Source organism: Pleurodeles waltl, chromosome 11 (assembly GCF_031143425.1).
Source record: "Pleurodeles waltl isolate 20211129_DDA chromosome 11, aPleWal1.hap1.20221129, whole genome shotgun sequence".
Lineage (NCBI taxonomy): Eukaryota > Metazoa > Chordata > Amphibia > Caudata > Salamandridae > Pleurodeles > Pleurodeles waltl.
The window spans coordinates 791,584,105-791,600,923 of record NC_090450.1 but is presented as its reverse complement, the minus strand read 5'-3'; positions in this window follow the sequence as shown (position 1 = coordinate 791,600,923).

Genomic DNA, 16,819 nt, shown 5'->3' with positions numbered 1-16,819 from the left:
CGCAAATCTTAAATTCTCCAAAACCCTTAGGTTAAACGACCCATGGATAGGGAACGCTACACTTCCATGCTTCTCTGTTAATTTGCACCATTGCTTTAGCCAAAGACATGGTGCGACACCCTTTTCTTCAATTACGATGTAAGCTGGTGTACCCTCAAGCGGTGTTTCTTCTCCTACATTTGCTTTAATGTAAGCATCTCCCCTCATGGCACTCTTAAATGCTTTGAAAAATTTCATCTTTCCGTCTTTTATTTTTCTCAAAAATAAGTAATCAATAAGTGACTTTAATTCCCGGAATACTCTTCGCTTGCCTTTCCCTACCAATTGCGCTTTATGGACAGCGTCCAATCCGTGCGCGACCCTTCTTACCGACCAACCTATCCCAGCGCGGCTCCTAGTGACGTCACACTCACACTGCGGCTGACAAAGTCCCGCGACTTGTCCTCCTTCATTCGACTTCACTCAAAACAAATTTCTGCAATATATCGCAAGCACTAACCAAAAAGAGAAAAAACAAATCTGTCGGTTTACTACAGGAAGGGTAATACATTCGCTTCAGAGACCTTAGGGATTTTTCACTAGCCTCTGCAGTTATTCCATCTTTCTCGGTCTCCCACTTTCGCAAGTAAACTTTGACCCGCAAACTTTACTCTCAACTGATCAATGAACTATTCTAGCGCGCTTTAGAATTGGTCAAATCTCAAAGTCGAAATTTTCTTTCATACCTCAATATTCATACCAGCTTGCTGACCATGCCCGATCAACCTACTAAACCGAACAGATTACAACATCAATCAAGTGTCTCATACACTTTTCAACACACTCCAGAGTTTCTTGACCTCGCAGGGCCCGTCTCAACATCAACAACCACGTGGACAATTTTTCTGCACAAAGCGCTACACACATGGGAAGTTCGACGACTTCCCCACTCTCAAACTTTGGAGTCACACTCCTCTAAAACTTCAACTGGAGTTCGTAACCCCGCTAAAATCCTCACAAACTTCTCAATTCATCTGTGGCAACAAGCTATGCAAGCGCAAAACCCTAGCTTCACTCATACCGTCACTGGATACGCCGAAAACATTCTCACACCTCCATTCGCAAGCTCCGAGATCCCGGGAAAGTCATTGGGGACTTAGGGCATCATCATCTCTTCAACTTGTTTTATCCAAGAAAATTCTAACTTAACTCCGTCTATTGCTCGGATGGGGTCCCAAAGAGCGAAACCATCCTCTGCTACCATCTACTGATAACGCGTCCAGCCCTTATAAATTACCTGTACCTGGACACGTTGTAGGTCGGTGAACCTTTTAGCCGAGTTGGGCTCTCCTCATCCTTGAATAGTCGGGTCACTTAAATCAATAATCAATAACTGTTGTGCGCGATGGCCAATACTCAATTAGTAGATCAAAATAACACATTAGGAATCAATAACAGTTGGTAATTCGACACGCCATGACCTTTCAGTCATGAATAACCACACCGGTTTATTAAAAGTTAGTGAATTTATTTCCCTATATTAACAAAGCTAAAACAATGTATATAAGTCTCGAAACCAAATGATATATGTATACGAACATTACTAGCTGTCCATAACGGCGGAAGAAACGCAATCTACGAAATATCTGAATAATGGTGCATTCAGTTATGGCAATGCAAATCACTAATATGAGTAACTCTATTTGACTAATCTCGTACATTGGTCAGCATAACAAGATTTCAATTCAACATGATGCATCAATTGTATACCTCGACTAACCTCTAATTAGCATTGGCATGTGTGGGCTTCATGCAAAACAAATTTAGTCAACACGAATTTAGAAAACTTCTAGCTTGGGCCCTATCAAAATAGCAGTTGGTACCTAGAGGGTAAAACACAATGCATAATACAATTATCCTTTCATATTTACCAATTACAATCAGCATTCAAGGATATCTTCATCCTTCAGGTACCGGTTCGGTCAGCATGGGGCAGAATTTCAAGGGGGCAAAGTAAAGGGCAAGTTTCCTTGCAGCAGCAAGGAGAATGGGCAAAGTTACTGCATAGGCAAGACGGGGACAATTTAAAGTTAAAGTCTCTAGGGTGAGAATTCTCAAAGTCTCTTTCTCAGTAATAGAGAAAAGGGCATCAAGATGTCGTCTTAAGATGGCGTCTGGCATTCGGCTTCAAAGATCGCATCAAGGAAAAATGGCTGACTTCTCTTTGTCCAGTGGGTTTAAATAAGAAACATTCCAGATTCTGCAGGGTCTTCCATTGGAGAGTTCATAAGGTGGCTTCAAATTGACCAATGAAAAATGTCTTTCTACTAGCACTCATTTATGCATACATTGTCCTTGGAGTCTTGGAACACAAGATGCAACATGGTTTGCCAAATATTTTGATATCTGTTCCTCCTTTGTCTGCACCTGCAGAGACTGACCTTGCTTCAAAGGGGATGAAACTGGCCTAGTACGAAACCTTGGAGATAAGTGTATTAGTCATCTCTACTGGAAAAATACAACTTTTAAACGTGAATATATGTTACATTAGTTCAAGGAAAAGCCACTCAGTTAGAATTTGAGACCAGGCAACTAGGCCAAAGCCTCTACTAAATTTAAGCTAAGCACAAACAGTTTCAATAAGAAATCATAACACACATTTGCAATTATGACGGATTAATACATTTTTCAATTCTCCATGATTAATAAAGCACAATTATAATATTGGCGAACTACTCGGAGGGCACAATTTCTCTCGTACATTATTTTCTTCACTAAAATCACACTACATTATACGATTTTGGTTATGAAATATGTGGATATATGTAGGACCTTCTTTCTCTGCGTCATCAACTCCCACTAACAAAAATATTAAATACACACACAATCATTTATTTCAAAAGTAACTGGTGTTAAAGAAAGGAAGTAACTAGGGACTCCTGCACTTAACTTTAGAAATGCCTTCATTTTTAAAGACACCTTGCAGCATAAGTGTAAAACTAAGACAGTCTCTTCAAAATTAATTAAGTGTATTTAGTTAACATGCAGAACCTTTTCGTCCTAGTACAATTTATTTAATCAGTGCATTGAGATGTATTCATTTTGAAGTGATAGTTTTCAAACAGAAATTTGGAAACATGAATTATTTCCCTTACCCTGAGAACACCACCAATAGTAAATTAAAGAGGCAAGTCACTTGTTATGTGCACTTTATGGGTGGCCTGGGTTCCTTTCATACATAAACAACATTATAGTTTATTAAATCAAACATAGAAGCAGGTTTTGTGCAGCGCACACCATGAATCATGTATTTCGAGGTCATCTTAAATGTGATAATGCAGAAAAAGGAGGGAAAGTGACACTAAACAATTGCCCCTTGCTTACCATTGGTTGGCTTTCTTACTAGATGGCTTTCCCTCACCTCCTGTCTGTCCCTTCACTGAAGTATACCTACTTCACCATGCTTTTAAATGGATGACTTTAATCCTTCCACTATTCATATTCGGAGAACTACCTTTTTCCTTTGTTGTTGGCGTTCCCTGTCATACATTTGTTTAGTTTCCTTCTGCAGAGTGGTTTCAGCTTTACGTTGTGTAGCTCCTCTCAAATACCTGCCCAATCCCACACTCTCTATGTTGCTCTCTCCTACCCCTATCTTTCCATTGCTTCTTCCACTCCCCTCTATTTTTTTCCCCACTCCATCATCCTCAAAGTTGGCCGATGCTCCCCCAATCCATCCCTGTTGTTTCCCCTCACCTGCTTCCTCCAACTGCTCTCTTATTGTTCCCATGCCCACAGGTCCTTAAAATAAAATATTTTTATCATTTTTAGTGGAGAGCCAAATTGCTGCCACTTGCTCTGTTTTCAGAAATAGCACTTTTGTGCAAGTAAACTGAGGGCCTTATTTACAAGGCCCATTACGCAGTACAGAGCAGGAAGTGCATTGCTGCACCGCCCTGTACCACCAGGAAAGGGAGAAAATGCTCTGTATCTACAACATACGGCAATTTCTGTTCTCTCCCCCTGCACTGGTGCACAAATTGCTGCTTAGCGACAATGCAGGCACCCTTGCAACATGGTGCAAGGATGCCTGCGTTGCAGTGATGATTTTTTTTGTGCAGGTAGGGACATCTTCCTACAGAAAAACATTCATGGGAGGTGTGTTTTTTCTTTCCTCTATATAGATAGAGGAAAACACAGGGAGAAATAAAGATATTGCTCCCTGATGCGTCATTCTTAAGCCACCCCTGAGGAGGCATAGGAATCTGACGCATTCCCAGCATTGTAAATCTGGGAATGTGTCAGATTCCTTCAGGTTCCATGGGTGTTCGATGGGAACATGCCAAGCAACACCCATGGAATGCCCATTTCATGCAGTGTTATGCGTGATGGAGTCCATATTTACAAGGCCATGAAAAGCCATCGAAGGTGGCTTTGCGTGGCCTTGTAAATATGGGCTGGCACACTGCGCTACCTGAGCATTAAACAAAAATGCTGCTCCGGTGGCACAGTGTACCTCTAGGGCTTCGTAAATGAGGCCCTTACATTTTTTATGACTTCAAGTAGCACCTGCCATCTTGAAATGGTAAATTAAAAAAAACAAATTACACCAGCATCTTTACATAGGCAGGTATGTGTTGTGATACATGTGCATGCTTATGTCATTGTGAATGCGCTCTCATACAGAACGACACAGCCACCTGCAGCATTATTATAGGTACACATGCATGTGCACATTCCTATCATGGAACTTTTTTTCAATTGTTTCTTTTTTTGTGCTCATGTTGCACAGCAGCGTCAAATAGCATTTCTTATGCTGATTTTCCACAGCATTGTCGAAAAGCAATGAGAAAGCTGGGAGGTCAAAAGGTGACCCTATTTGTTCATTCTTTTTACCTGTAGAGGTGCTAAAAAATGTGAACATTTACAGTGGCACAAGCATGTACCGGCAGTAAAGTTGAGCCAAACCCTCTAATGCAGCACAGACAGTCTAGCATTCATTTTATCTAGGTAATAGCCAGTCCACCCCTGAAAAGAGGGTCCATGGCTACTACATCTCCTACAATACACCTAAAATATTAGAAATGCACCAAAAGTGGGAGAGTAACTACAGTGACAGTAAGATAGAGAAGACATATGCCACAAATTCTGGGAACACAACATAACTGAGAAAGCTACTACTTTGGCAAGCTGGAAGCTGCATGTCTTGTACACTCGGCTAGGAGATATTGACACTTACATGCATCCAAACCAGAAAGCCTACTGATCACACTGGCAAGGGTTTGACGGAGGTAATATGAATCCAATCCCTAACCAAGTCCTCTCCATTAAGGTACAACACAATCAGCCAACAACGCCAGCATGTTGGACACCCAAAGAGCTAAGAGGCCACACAATTCACAAAGGATGTTCTATATAAACATGTTCAACATAAAGTAACCTCTAGAATTGATTTGTAGTACATTTGGACTCATAAGGAGTGTCTATTCCCACTCTTTGTTCTGCCTACAGTGGCAGGTTTACTTGTCTACTTGTCTATCTCTCCACATTCTACTTGTCCGTCTCTCCACATTCACTTCAAAAGTTATGGTGTTTAGGGATGCTCACAGGAATACCCTCCTCATCAACTTCCTCTTAGAAGTGCATGGACACTCTGGGTCTGATTTAGATGTCGGCGGATTGGACTTATATTTCGCGGATAGGATATCTGTCACTGTTCTGATGGAGTAACTCATCCGTTGAAATCTAAATTAGGCCCTCTGTAGGCACACTCATGGACATCAACCATGCTATAAATAGTTAATGAAGAATGTAAATGCACGTGCTTCCACTTCTGCCATTCCTTTTACAGTAGGGACTCTCCAAGCTTACCACTCCACATTCATCATTCTCTTTATCTTGCCATGTATATGTATGTGTCAGAGTACATAATAAATGCATCTTACATAACATGTAAGTGGAAATCTTAAAATATATTTAGATAGAAAAAAATAAAAATGACATATTTGCATAGACATTGCATGTGTACTTAGACATGACAAACTATGTTTCTCACGGTACAGAGATGACATTGTCATTATTCATGAATCATTGTACATGATTCCAGTTATAAGCATATACCATAATATGAGGGGGGGGAATGTGTATATTACACCACAAGATAAATGTGTACTTCAAACTATTGCTGCTTCTATGTACATATGGGTGTGAATATTTAGAGGGATTCATGCCTGATACCAAAACTTGACTAAGTGTGATTGGTATATATGTATGTGAAAATTTGACTTCAGTTATTTGCTAAAAAAACTTTGCTTACTTCACCAAAAGTTACATGCGCATATCAGACCATCTAAATATTCCTGCTACTTTGTACAGATGGGCATGTATATAGAAGGGGTTTTATGCCACTAAAGCTTTACAGAATGTCATGTGTGTGTAAGTATGTATGTATGAATGGATGCATGTATATGTAAATTAATTTCAATGTTTTTTTTTAAATGAAGAAAACAATCCTACTCTCTTTAACCTTTCTCCCAATCCTCTTCTCTCTTACTCATCCCAAACCTTTCTGACTACTATGAACTCCCAAACATCTTTTTCAAACTTCCTGCTACCTTTTTGCCAAATCACTCAATTAACAGACAAACATGTCCACTACTCCCAATTACAATTTACTACTTCCTCTGTGTAATCCATTCCCATCATGCTATCCCTACTTCAGTAGACTACTAAACACAGAAAAAATCAAGAGCAAAAATGTAACACAAATAATCCACAAGGACAGAAAAACTCTCATATTACTAATCTACTATGTAACTCTAATCTTGGGTCCACGAATAGTGTGCTACTTGCCACAAAGCACTTCAATGTCTTGTCAGGGGTAGTAAGAGCTATAGAAATACAGTTTACAATCTTTATAGTGTGTAGCAGATCTGCAAGCAGATCTTCCCACATACACCTCTCTCTATGTATAATGCAGGGAGCCTCTTCAGGTACACACCTCTACATTTCTGCTGAATTTATCATCTGCAGACATTCTCTAGTCACACCTCTACAGATGCACCACTCTCTTTGTAATGAAGAGGACGCTTCAAACATACTACTCTATATCCAACACTCTCTTTATAGCGTGCCTTAAGTCTCAAGGCACATACTCCTCATGGTGCGCCCAGCCTAACAGATATGGGGACTATCCAGGTACACATTTTCACAACCACCACTCTTTATAGTCTGCATGAATACTACAGGAACACCTCCACACATGAAGTACTCTTTCTAGAATGCAAGGGGACTGTCTAAGGATACCACTCCATATCCAACACGGTCTTTAAAGCATGTTGCAAGACTCAAGGAACATGCAGCACTCTCCCAATAATGCATGGTTACTCTCCGGGTGCCCACCTCCATATCCACATCCACTACTCTCTTTATAGTTCTCAGAAATTCTCCAGACACCCACCACACATGAAGCACTATCTCTACAACAGCATATCTGAATGGAAACATCAGGCTTAATACACAAGTGTTCTGTAATTGAATTGTAATTTATATCTTAAACTGGCTGAGAAAGACTTGTAGTTTTATGCTAAATGGTTGCAGTCTTCAAAGTGTTAGTAATTAACGCCATAAGTTTTCTGTTTTTGTCCTTGTTATGCTCAATACACTTAACTCTTTAAAATAGAAATACAAATTGGGCCACCCAGGGTGGCCAGGATAGCAGGTATGAATGTCAAAGACCACCCATTCAGGGCTGGACTCGCGGTTCTCTGAGCTGCAGCACAGCGGGCATCTCGTGGTCGGCTATCTTCAACCCAGGGAAGTAGCCATGGTGTGAGAGAGAAAGGGAAACATCAGAGATGCAGGGACGATGTAACTCTCTGAGGACCAATGTAGCTCTCTGAAAGTAATGGAAGGAAAAGGACGGAAAGGGAGGGGAAAGGAAGAGGAGGGGAGAACAGGGCAGGACAGAGGAGGCGAGGAGAGGAGATGGAAGGGAAGGGAAGGGAAGGGAGGAGGGTGGTGTTGAGAATGGTGGAGTGTGTTGGAGGGAGGAAGTAGGGAATGAAGGAATCAAGGAAGAAAGGAGACTGAAATAACAAAAGAATAAAGTGAACTAGAAAGAAAGCAAAGGCATGGAAGGAAGGAAGGAAGGAAGGAAGGCATTAAACAAGCTAGTTCAAAGCAATGTAGCAGTGGTGTGGTAGGATGGTTATAGAATTAGAGAATGGAGGATGCAAGAAAGACAAGTAGGAAGGAGAAGAGGCAGGAAGGCAGGAAGGAAGCAAACAATAGAGGAAGGGAAATGAAAAAGGAAGAAAGGAAGGAAGAACTGCCAGATGAGAGAATGATGGAAAGAAGGAAGGATGGAAGGGAAGGAGAAAGGGAGGTGGGAAGGAACGAAATAAACAAGCATTTGCAATGCAACGGGTCTCGCATATCTCCGAGTTAGAGCTGTTAGCAGTTGTAAACTCCCAACCGGACTTTTCCTGCCACATTAAATGTAAAAAAAAGAGCGTGATCGCGCTGCTACAGTTCACTCGTAGTGAAACCTATCAGCAAAAGTGCAATTATCTACATAACTGGCAAAAGTGCAATTAGCTATGTAACAGGGTCGATGTCATGCAAAGCGCTCGACTTCTGCCAAGCGAGATAGCGCTGCCAAAAAAGAGAAAAACTAGTCCACAAACTGGACGGAAAACAGCGAGCCTCATATGTTTTCAGTACTTGGTCCCTGCGCTCGAGGAGGGCTAACCACCGGAAAAGGTATGACGTATGCATGCCTCCCACTAATGAAAGCAAGCAGATTTTAAAAGGCAAGCCCACAAACCAATGAAAGACACTGACGTGACACGGACAGGGCTCTGAGCCCTTTTCTAACTACTAAAGCGTCTCGCAAGCGATACGCATGCGCAAGCGCATGTTAGCGCAGGCTCGACGCTAAAAAGGGAAAGAAGAAAAGGAGGAATGCTAAGTTTCGTAACAGTGAATGAAGTATACCTGAACAGACTAACACATAAGTAAGAGAAGAGCACCGTTTATTCCCAACCATCATTCTTGCAGAGCAAAGCTCAAACGCACTATGAACCTCTGGCAGTGATACCATGCTCAATGACTGTTGTGAGGTACATATGTACTAAAAGCTCAACTATCCCTATGGGGAAAAATCCAGGGATCTGGATTCTTAAACATTGCTCTTTTTATGAGAATAGCCAGTATTCACTGTCTCTAGTAGCTGCACTTTAAAGAAAATGTCCATATTTCGTTATCTCAGTAGAGCTCCATGACCAAGCTTTGGTCTCGGTGCACAATGAACCATGACATTCATCGGATACTGGACAGACCATGATCCCTGAGAACAGCCCCAGGTTAAGCACAGTGGTGGCTTCTGGGCTTAGGACACACATGCATCACAAACAAACAGGACCTATTAGCAATAGCGCTATAAATGTAAGAACAATGACATTCAAATGGGGACTGGTTCAGTTGCATCAAACTTATTTGGGTTGCAAATCATATGATTTGCAAAGTCAGCACAAATGGGCTTTTTGCAGTGTTAGAAAACCCCGTTCATTACTTGTAAAATAGTGACCCTTTCCTAATCAAAAAAGGGAACTGATGTAAAAGGGGGGGTTGCCCTGGTGTTTGTGATTAGGAAAAAGATATAAATTGCAATTGCAAGCCATCAGTTAGTGACCCCCTAGGTAGGGTGATGACGGATTCACAAAGGAGAAGCTGTCTCTTTTGCTTTGGAAATTATGTCAGCTACTCCAGTGGAAAGCAGGAAGTGGTCCAGAGGACCACTGTGTGATCCACCAGATGTCTTCCAAAATGGGAAACAATTTTGTAGAGCAGCACCCATCCCTTTAAAGGAAAGGGGCTAATTAAAAAAAAAAAATTAGGAAAGTATGGGCCACATGTACAAATGTCAGGTTTTGCGACTCGCAAATTGCGAGTGGCAAAATCCTGATATACAACAATGTCTCAGACACTGTTAGCGATTCCCAAATGAGTCGCAAAGGACCTGCCTCGTTAAGGTTCAAGGAGCAGGTCGCAAATTGCGACCCATTTGGGAATGGCTGCACCCACAGGGATGGTGACCTGCTGGAACCAGCAGACCACCATGTCTGTGACTGCTTTTTATATAGAGCAGATTTCTTTTTTAAATGCATCCCGTTTTCCTTAAAGGAAAATGGGAGGCACTTCAAAAATAAAAATGAAACATTTCTGTCTCATTTTTTCAGAGTAGGCAGTGTCTGTGGGACCATTGCCGGCTCCGAAAAAATGTTTACGCCTCCATTCACAATGGGGAAGGGGTCCCTTGGGGACCACTCCCCATTTGTGAATGGGTTAGCACCAATTTGAAATTGGTGTTAACTGTGATTGTTTTGCGATCACATTCACGGTCACAAAACAATCATACATACCACTACGATTCGCAATTAGGAAGGGACGCCCTTGGCATGCCCCTTCCTAATTGCGACTCACAAACCTGTTTTGTGATTCGGAAAATAGATTACCGAATTGCAAAATAGCATTTCGTACATACAAAAATGTTTTTTTTTCGGTGCGCAAACGGCCCGATCCTGCGAACAGAAAAAAGCTTTGTACATCTGGCCCTAAATGCAATGGAGTTCTATTTTGTGATTCCCTGCAAATGGCCAATGTGCAATGCAGCCCATTAGTATAGTGGTTGCATTCACAAACAGCATTCCTACTCACAATCCAGTATGTCTGCGAATTGCATATCCCTGGTTTTGGGATGAATTAGTACATGAATTAGGGTGAATAGTACATCAGCCATGATTTTATCAAAATAAACTGAAAGCCTGTGATAGATACTATTCAACTTTATTTTCCACTGCTGCACAGTATCCCTCTTCATGTTTTCTGCATAACAATCCTGGGTTCCACAACCGCTCCTGAGTAATTCTTCTCAAAAATAATATTTCAAGAACTACAAATCAATGCCTGGTTGCTAATAGTTCTGGACCTCAATCCTGGATCCGCTTCTTGCACAGTTATGGTATCTCTTCTAGAGGGTGCACTAATAAATCACTAATCACCATTAGATCCGTTGATACTCTTGATAGACAAACTATTATTAACCACTGAATTTAATGAGGGAGCTATCACAGTTTACTCAGTGTCGCAAAATGATCTTTATTGAACTTCAAAACCCATCAGCTTTAAAGACAGATTCCATAATACTGTACACTGTCACAATCATCAGCACTTTTGAAAGTGTATATAGAGAGACACACATTTGTCGGTTATAGACCACTTCCTTGACCCTTGCAAAGCATGAGACAGACCATAAGTCAGACCTAGTAAATTGCAAAGTCGAGAGACATTAGCAGACAACCACAAACTTTGCACAACTTCACTGGTGAAATTTAGGGCATGATTTAGAGTTTGGCAGATGGGTTTCTCATCCCATCAGTCATACTATGATTCCCATAGGCAATAATGGTAACCCAAACTCTAAATCAAGCCCCTAGTTTTCGCACAGACCTAGTCTAGAATGACAAATATCATATTTTGCCCTCAAGACTGTTATGAGTAAGGTATCCAAACTTGACTTTCACATAAATTATATTCAAAATTCACCTTCCATGCTATTATAACCTCCAGACCCAGTTCCTAACAACTGTAAACCTTGTACATAATGGTTTATCTCATTGAGACTTATCATCTCTGTTATCTGAGATCTAGCCACCCATTTTGTGGCTTAATGGCCACTAATTTCTGAGTTAGCAGGTTTTTTTTACCAAAACATGTTGATTATTTTCCTGGTATTGTTAATGCCATAAGACTCAATGGCAGTTTATCCAGCTCTTTTGTTAAATTATTTTTCCCCAGTAAAGGTCAGGTCGACCACAATGCAGACAATATCAATTACTGTGTCATAATTAATCTGATTCTCGGAGACAACCACTCCTTCTTCCAAATTTACGTGTACATCTCCTCTGCAGCCTTAAATTACTGATGCCTCTTGATGTCACATCAAACACTTCTTTGAAAGTGGAATGGAATAGATGTCCAATGACTGGCCACGAATACGTTTAGATGGATGCCTCTTCTTGAATGTATTAATCTCCTTTCTCGTTATCTGCACAAAACCACTTTCCCCAAGTGTATCACCATCACGGTTGCCTGGGGAAATGTGCCCTCAACTCTTCCATCAGCACCATCACCTCGTCCTGTCACAGGCCAATCAATGGGGACATGCACAAATTTGCTTAAATATAAACCCCAGGTTTCCCTGATGAATTGCCTTCATGGTGATATCAACTTATTTAGTTTGCTGTTGTATAATTTAGATTAATTCTTTGAAAAGTCTTGTATTTTCCTCACAAAAGTAGTCTGCTTAGTCCTGGTCACCTGCTCATTTGCTGCTCAGGAGAACCTAAAAACTCACACACATAAGCATGTGTAAATGGGTTTGGCGAACACACGTCATTTTTCTATCTAAACTAAACATTAACATCATTTGTGACATGCTCATTCTGACATACCCATTTTCTTTACATACCATTCAAAGAAGGGGTAAAATGTCTTCAGCTGGTCATGTCTTCCACACTTCATGCCTGATAAGGTAAAGTCCTCTCCTATCAGGTATCTGATTGACTTAGAGGCTCATTGCCATTTCAGCTGGTGCCTCCTGATCAAAATCTGCTTGGTTGATGAAAACAGTGAGCCACCTTCCAGCCATGACAGCCACTATAGTAGCCTTTATTTTCTTGGGTGGTTGTTAGATACTTCCTCCAGTGGGGAAATAATGAGTCCACACATAATTCATTCACAGAAAGGCCTTGGCAGTATTCCCCAGACAATCTCTTCAGTGTTTTTTATCTAATTTTTTGAGCATCTCCTTTCTGCATCTCAAATTTCCCACCCATCATCTTCCTGTTTGTACATGTTAAGGTCTGCTGAGGAGTGCTAATGAAATTAATCAACAACTTGCAGCTTACCCCTTTTTTGTTGATTGTCAAGTCTCTGATTCTAGCTTGCATCCTTGCCCTTTCCTGGAGCCATCATTAGAGAGATTTGCCATCACCCACAAGAACCTCCACCACTCATTTCTGATTACTGCTGTTCTCTCGGCTGGCTTTTTTGTCCTCCATAGGGTGAATTCCTTATGCTCCTTTATTTCACACCTCTGTTCAAAACATATACATTATCCCACCCCAGGACCACAATCCTGATGTTGTTTGCGACCTATACATTCCCTTCTGTTCTTCAGTGACATTTTCCCATCTGACACCACAATTCCACAATCGGGGATCCTTTTGGACCCCATGGGATGATCCTTCAGACAGCACTGCTTCTTTACTAAGGACAGGAGGAACTGTGTGTTTCGCTGTTTGTTGTCTTACAATATTTCTTTAATGTGACCAAATCTTCTGAGTCATTTGGTTTTAAGTTTGAGAATTTCGATAGGTATACATTTCTTTGTTTTTAAGACAGGTGCATGATGCCAGGAAATGGGGCTGGAGGTGCCGCTCCTCTTAGTCTGGAGTGTGTTTGGAGAATCTGTACTTAAATCTGCTCACACTAGCTGCCTTTCAGAGAAGGAAAGGCGCTAGTTGGAGTTGGGTTTCTGTGTATGCTGAAATCGTGCTGCGTGGCAGTGCCCTGACAGTGAACTACGATTCTCAGCCGCCCATGAACTCCAGAGAGTGTAGAGAGATGGGCACCATTTTGGATATTCTGGTATAACTTTCCCAGTAGTTCGCAGCTTCCTTTGCTTGGCAATCGTACTATATGTTGCTGCAGCTAAGACCTTGCCACACGAATATCGAATTAAAAGTGCAAAGACCATTTGCTTCCTAGGGATTGTTGTATGGACATTTTGGATTACTGAAAAGTATCCTGAAGTCATATATTGCTGAATACGAGAGTTGAATGATTCCTTGGACATTCATTTGAACGCCCAAGACTTAGATTATACGTGTGTTGCTAAAATGTTCGTGTGAAGAAATTGAATGGCTTATAAGAGACAATTGCCGGTATATATATTTTCATGAACGATGTCTACAAAGAATTAGAATTCCAGTCTCTGTACGCATTACAGAGAGTAGGGAACAGCAGGATGTAATGGTATCCCTATTTTCGATACTTCATAATTAGAAACTATTCTTATATCACAAAGCAGTGTATAGTGGAAAAGCTTGAACTATTTATTCTATTCTTAGGGAGAGATGTTCTTGCACACGTGTTCTTAAGATATTTATGTTAACTTGTTTTTAACTTTCAGGAATTCCCTGTTTTCTACTGAAGTATAGAGAGTTGGTTATACATATATATTGCTGAGGTACATCTATTCACTACTATCATTAAGTTTTGTATTCTATGAGAAGTTAGTTAAGGCTTGTCTCATTTTGTAGAGATACACTACAGCCTGCAGTCCTTCATTGGCACAGAAGTGATGAAGAGAATTGTGGAGTCCTGTGTCTCTGTATTCTCTCTTACCTCTTTCCCCACTCCCCACTTTTACCAATAGATTTCATATCTAGTGTATGTGGCCATTGGTGGTTACAGTGAGAGACGAAAAAGAGCATTGATTCCACCGGAGACTGCACACAAGCATAGTGCAAACCTAACACACGAACCGCCACCAGAAAAAGTACAGCGACTGCCCAGCAAAAATAATAAACACATCATTGACTCTTCACTGAACAAGCACAAAAGGCAATTGTACATTTTGCAGTTACATAAAGGTTTTGATCACTAGAGCAGAATGGTGTTGTCTTCCATTGTGGAACTGGCATTTAGCACAACCAGCGAAAGGGTGACCCATCTTGGATTTGGCCGCGAAATGCTGACATATAGGTACAAATTACACTCAGGACCACTTTGGTGTACCTGAACTTGGAGGAGCCTTGCACCTGACCTGCTTTGTTGTTAGTATTCTGGGCTGTCTGTGGCCATTGATGGCACTCTGACCCCACAAACGCTCTTGCCCAAAAAAGTTACTTTTTCTCTTTTAATGTTACCAGATGCCTTCCTTTTATGTCCACAGGTCTATGGTCCCCGCTTATCATTTCCTAATTTCAGAGCTAAAATGGAGGTTTCACCTGTCAGTGGTGTGCTGTAGCCAGTGAATGGGTCACATGATTGCAAATTGCACCATACTTATATTTGACTCCCTTCTTCCATTATTAATGGGAAGCGTGCAGCCTGTCTAAGCTATTCTGTCCCCCTAAAAAACCTGGGTTGAGCAGAAGGAGGTCCATGCAGGAGCGGCTTGCGTGGCGGAGGCTGGGCGGGGTGGGGGGCAAAAGGGGTTTGGGGGGGACGTGGAGGGCATGGGAAAAAAATAACAATAAAAATAAACTTACCTGCTTTGCTCCTGTGACGCGCTCCTCTCCCCTGTTGCTGCTGCAGGCACAGGCTCCCAGCCTGCCCTGTGCCAACCCTGACGCTGCTCAGAGCAGCGTCAGGATTGGATGGGAGCCTGTGCGCATGTGTGTTTGGCCAGCCTGAGACGGCCAACCAAACACACATGCACTCTGAGGGGAGTGCACAGTGCACTCCCTTCAGCTCGTCGCCCCCAATGCCCCACCCCTTTTACATGGAAACAATAATAAACAGAGTTTATTATCCTTTGCATCTAAAAGGATTTGCAGCAGTTGCTGCTGGCGGGCGGGGGGTGGTAACGCTGCTCCGCCCACACGGTGGAGCCACGCCTGGGTCCATGGCTGCTCAAATAGGGCCTTTACCAATGTGTTTGTGGCAGGAATCTGACAGTGTCAGAATCTGCTCTTTCGGTATTTATGTTCATCAGTGATCTGTGGTTGACGTTATAGCATGTGTTTGGGATGTGTGCATTTCTGCTTTCTTGCTGCTTATCTGTGTGGCAGCCCTGGACTGCCTATTTGTGTCTATATACTTGTAGCTACCTAAGAGTCAATGTGTGTAGCAGCTTTATGACTGCCTGCCTACATCTACTCTGTGGCAGCCACTATCTGGGTGCATTGTGAAGTTCTGTGAGTATGTGTCTCACGCCTGAAGGTGTTGAAGTTCTTTTACCTGTGTGTGTGTGTTGTGTGTGTGTGTGTACACGCATGCGCGCATGTCCCCTGCTTTGTGGTTGCCTGGGGTGTTCTGTTGTTAATTGCGGCTATGTGTAGCTTTTCTGTAACCGCCTGGGTGTCTAAGTGCTGTGACTTCCTGTGTATGTGGTTGATCTGTGATTGTATGAAAACGTTGCTGTTATGTGACTGCTATGAATTTCTGCCTGCAATTTATATGTTTTATGAGTGTTATGCGAAGATGTGTGCGTGTTGCTTCTCCATGACTCCTTTAGTGTGTGGCTTCTCTTTGTGCTGATTCTTTGAGACTGTGCGTATTGTTGCTCTGACACTATGACTGTGCGGTTTCTTGTGACTGTGTGTGCGTGTTTTGCTGCTCTGTGACTGTACGGCTGTGACTGCTTTTGTGTTCTGCATTTGCCCGGCTCACAGACGCGTAGACATAGACGTTTCCTGCAGGGCTTTTTTCTAAGCCCCATGTTACAGCCTGGAATCTCTGCCGGTCTTCGTTCCGATGCTTCCAAAGGTTATCTGTCGTCAAAGAATGCAGATGTGCTCCAGATCTGAGACACAAGGAAGAACATTTTGACAAGTGAGTCTAAGTAAAGCAGCAGCTGTGCAGCGATTGCCTTCTCCATTACATCTCAAGGTACAGTAACTGCTCTGAGTCCAGAAGTCAGAGGAAACATTCCTGACCCCGAGGGGAAAATCGGCAAGAATCTTCCCATGTATTAAATGATTCGAATTTCACAGGAGCCCTGGAAACGTCACTGCAGAACAATCCAGCCCGTCGCGTTCCAAAGAGG